A 5111-nucleotide genomic window follows, 5' to 3' on the forward strand; every position below is an offset into this window, starting at 1 on the left:
TGGGACCATGTGGGAGGAGACAGGGCAGCTTTTCAAGATCAGCTGACAGGAGAATGTTTGCATAAATATGGGGGAGAAAATATATGCAAACCACATATCTGACAAAAGACTTGTATGTAGAACATATACTGCTTACAAAGATTAGGGGATATTTCAAAATGAATATGCAGCGATAAAATATCCCCTAATTTTTGCGAGCAGTATATAATTTTATGTGTAAGTACTATACAACTCAGCAATCACACTCCTTGGTATTTGTGATGGTTAATTTATGAGTCAACACAAGTGGCCCTTGGGCTGCCCAGATAACTGGGTAAACGTTATTTCTGGGTGTGCCTGTGAGGGTGCTCTTGGAAAAGATTGTCATCTGAATCTGTCAACTGAGTAGAGCAGATGGCTCTCTTCAGTGTGGGTGGGCCTCATCCTGTTCATTGGGGGCCTGATAGGAACAAAAAGGAGGAGGAGGGGAGTTTCTACTCCTTGCCTGGTGGTTTGAGCTCGGCATCAATCTTGCACTGACCTTGGACTCGGACTCACACTCTCCTTACTCTGATTCTCGGGCTGGCACACTTGGACTGGAACTATGCCTCTAGCTCTCCTGGGGTTCCAGCCTACAGATAGCAAATCCTGGGACTTCTCAGCCTCCATGATCATGTGAGCCAATTTATCATAATAAATCATGTGTAAATATGTATGCATATATATTTGTACGCTATTAGTTCTGTCTGGAGAATCCTGAGACAAAATAGTGCTGAGAAGTGGGCTGTTACTATAACAAATGCCTAAAGGTTTTGAAAGTGGTTAACAGATAGAGGCTGGTAAGATTTTTTGGTGCATGCTAGAAAAAGCCAACAGTGCCGTGAAGGGATTGTTAAAGGTAATTCTAGCCCTGGCTGGATAGTTCCATTGGTTAGAGCAGTGGTAGTCAACCTGGTCCCTACTGCCCACTAGTGGGCATTCCAGCTCTCATGGTGGGCGGTAGCAGAGCAACCAAAGTATAAATAAAAAGATAGACTTAACTATGGTAAGTTGTTTTATAAAGATTTATTCTGCCAAACTTAGTGAAAATCCGACATAAAGTACTTGGTAAGTAATTATTATTATATGCTTTAACTTGCTGTAACTCTGCTTTATAAATTTTATAAAGTAAAGTTACTTCCCTACTTTATAAATCACCATTACTGTGGAACCGGTGGGCGGTTAGAAAATTTTACTACTAACAGAGATACAAAAGTGGGCGGTAGGTATAAAAAGGTTGACTACCCCTGGGTTAGAGCATTGTCCCAATACATAGAGGTTGCCAGTTTGGTCCCTGGTCAGGGTACATACAGAAACAGACTGATGTTTCTCTCTCTCTCTCTCTCTCTCTCTCTCTCTCCACCTTCATCTCTCTCTAAAATCAATCAATAAAAAATTTTTAAATGGTAATTCTAGTGAGGGCTGAGAAATGAGAGAGGGCGGCTGCCGAGGAAGCGTCCATGTTCTCGTGTACAGATGTTGGTAGAAATAAAGATGGTAAAGGCATTTCTGATGAGGTCTCAGACATAAAGGAGGAGCATGTTGGAGAGTGGAGAAAAGGCAACATTTGTCATAGAGTGACGAGATCCTGCCTGAACTACCTTTGTGTTCCAGTGGCTTCTGGAAGGTGCACTTGCAAGCAATGACATTGGAGATTTAGCCGAGGAAAAAGTTAAGAAAAGTTTTGAAGGAGCAGCTTTATTCCTCCTGACTGCTTATAGTAAAATATGAGAACAGGGAGATGAATTAAAAAAGAAAGAAATCAAAAAGTAACTATAACATAGAGATCTGGAAGAGTCTCAGTTTGGCCCTTTTTGCAAAAAAATTGAAAAGGAACATTTAGAAGAGAATACCAAGAGTGAGCCTGACAGAGCATTTTATAAGGACATTGATAGGGGTGTGAACATGGACCTCATCAGTCATGCCAGCAGGGAACTGAAGGGGACAGAGATAGCACAGAACGAAGGAAGGTCGTCGGACTTCTTGTATTCTGCAGGACAGGATGATAAAACAATTTGGCTGTGAATTTGCACTCTTCTTCAAGAAAAGGGAAGAATGGCTCCCCAAAGCAATTCAGAGATCATCAGGGGCACCGTCTCAGTTTCAACCAGCAAGACGACCTCCAGCTATGGGGACAGTCCATCAGTAGTCATGGGGCTGACCCCTTGCTCAACAGAGTTCTGGGGGTACAAGCCTCACAGAGAGCCCCACCTAGGCATGGGGTGGCAGACTTGGTTGCTACAGCAGTCTTGGAGAGCAGATCATAGAGCTAAGTGTTGTGGACCCTTAATGGCAAAAAGCCATTATAGATTCGAGGCTTGGCAGGGGGCTAAATTCTCCCCCCTCCATCTTCATATTTGGCTTTGATGCTGAGTATTTGCACTCACTCCACTTGCTTCCTTGGGTTGCAGGAAGCAATATACATGCCCTTCCTCTGACTCTTTGTTTGTTTCAGGTGTTTGTAAATTTCACTAATGTATCCTGTTTTTACCTTGGGAGAGTTCCTGTCTTAGCCTTTGATGTGCAACTTTGTATCAGGGTCCTTGATTTGCATAGGTCTATATAATAAAGCGAACTGGGGCTGTGAGGCACTCATATACTGCCAGGCAGTTTGAAGAGTCATCCCAGTCCCATCGGTTTTGTTCTGACAAAGTGTTTCCTCAATTCCGCACTGTTATTTGGAGCTGCGCTGGTCCACGGCAGCTAAGGATGGTTGTTCTCCAGTCTTCAGATATCATGAAATTTGCCCTGCTAGGATTTGGATTTGCTGGGGACCTGCCACCCCCTCCTTCTTTCCCCTTTGTCCCTTTTGTAATAGGAATGTCTATCCTGTGCCTGTCTCACCATTGTGGTTTGGAAGCATATAACTGCTTTCAGAAGGAAACAGAGCAGACGGTGGGGAATGGGAGGTCAAAGGTGGAGATCCCAGAGTGTCAAATGTTGCTGGAGAGGAATTTTGCCTCAGTACCAATTGTACCTTGAATTTCATCCATATTGGATTTAGATGTTATTTAGATGAGATGTATGATACTTTGGGCTTCAGATTTTAGAATTGATTCTGGAATGAGTTAAGACTTTTGGGGCTGTTGGAGTGGAATGAATGTAGTTTGTATGTCAGAAGGACAAACTTTGGGGGAAGTCAGGATCAGATAGATGGAATGTGTCCCCTCTTAATTCATATGCGGCAGCCCTAATCCCCAAATGATGTTATTCGGAGGTGGAGGTTTGGGGGGGATAATTAGATTTAGATGAAGTAATGAGGATGGAGCCCCCATAATGGGATTCATGCCCTTATAAGGAGAGGAGAGACCACAGGCCCCTCCCCACCACCATGCCACATGATGACTCAGCAAGAAGATGGCCGTCTGCAAACCAGGAAGAGGCTCATTGCAAAATCTGACCATGCTGGTGCCCTGATCTTGCACTTCCCAGCACCTAGAATTATTAGAAATAAATTAATTTTTTTAAGCCATACAGACTATGGTATTTTGTCAAAGCAGCCCAAACTAAGTTTTATCATAGAGAGACAGAGATGTATGTTTACACAAATACCTATGCCCAAAAGTTTATAGCAGCTTCATTCATAACAGGATGACTATTTTAACCGTAGTACAGTGACACACACACTCACACAAAGGCTAAGGTAGGTGGATAGGTGGATTGAATAGTGTCAAATTTCTGGGTATTACAGTTATATAAGATGTTGCTACCATTGGAGAAAACTGGGTGAAGGATAAATGAGATCGCTTCGTATTGTTTCCTACAACTGCATCTGTACCTACAATTATCTCTAAAGAAAAAGTTTTAAAACCCAAACACATATGAATAAACCTTACTCCATCTCATTCCATCACTCCCAACTCTTTCCTAGATTGTTCACTCTTCTTTGCCCGAATCATATTAGCAACTTGCATGTCAATATAGATTATAATTTGGGGAAACAATTTTTTTTTCATTTTCTGTTGCATGAGATTTTAGAACTGTTCCTATATATTTCTGCATCGCTGATTCCAAATCTGAAATTCGTTTTTTGGTGTATGCTCTAGTTTTTTGTATTTTTGTTTTGTTTTGTTTTTTTACAGGGACAGAGAGAGTCAGAGAGAGGGATAGACAGGGACGGACAGATAGGAATGGAGAGAGATGAGAAGCATAATCATCAGTTTTTCATTGCGAGACCTTAGTTGTTCATTGATTGCTTTCTCATATGTGCCTTGACCTTCAGCAGACCAATTAACCCATTGCTCAAGCCAGCGACCTTGGGTCCAAGCTGGTGAGCTTTTGCTCAAACCAGATGAGTCTACACTCAAGCTGGCAACCTCGGGGTCTCGAACCAGGGTCCTCTGCATCCCATTCCGACGCTCTATCCACTGTGCCACCGCCTGGTCAGGCACATGCTCTAGTTTTTATGCAATTTTAATTTCTTTTTGTTACAGTTAATGTCATGCATTGGTTTTTAAATTGGAGTTAAAGGGCTACGACTCTTTTGAACATAACCACAAGGCAATTCATATTTTACAAACATTACTTTTACATAATTGTAGTTGTTTTTAAATGTAAAAATTATCTGATAAAAACACTCTCTTATTTTGTTTTAAGATTGAATCATGGCTTCTTCGAGTAGGCGTAAATGTAAGAATAGTCCTGACACCTTCAGTTATATATGTGGCTGTTACACACTTCAACATCAAAGGCGCAATATTTCATCATTTGTGACATGTGCATATATTGCCTATTTTCAAGTTCCCCTTGGCGATCAAGACAAGAATTGGGCTCCTCATATTGTGTGTCATAATTGTGAGGAAATGTTTCATGCTGGACAAAAGGAAAATGCAAAGGAATGCCTTTTGGTATTCCCATGGTTTGGCATGAACCTAAGGACCACAGCAGTGACTGTTATTTCTGTCTGATCCATACAAAGAACATCGGCAAGAAAAAGAGCGGCATATGATTGCATATCCTAATATTCCTTCAGCAATACAACCTATCCCACACTCTGAGACACTCCCAGTTCCAGTTTTCAATGGTTTTATTTCTTCTAAGGATGAAGAAAGTGAACATGGTGATCAAGTATATTTTGATAAGATGCATGAGGA

This window comes from Saccopteryx bilineata, chromosome 1, assembly GCF_036850765.1.
Source record: "Saccopteryx bilineata isolate mSacBil1 chromosome 1, mSacBil1_pri_phased_curated, whole genome shotgun sequence".
NCBI lineage: Eukaryota > Metazoa > Chordata > Mammalia > Chiroptera > Emballonuridae > Saccopteryx > Saccopteryx bilineata.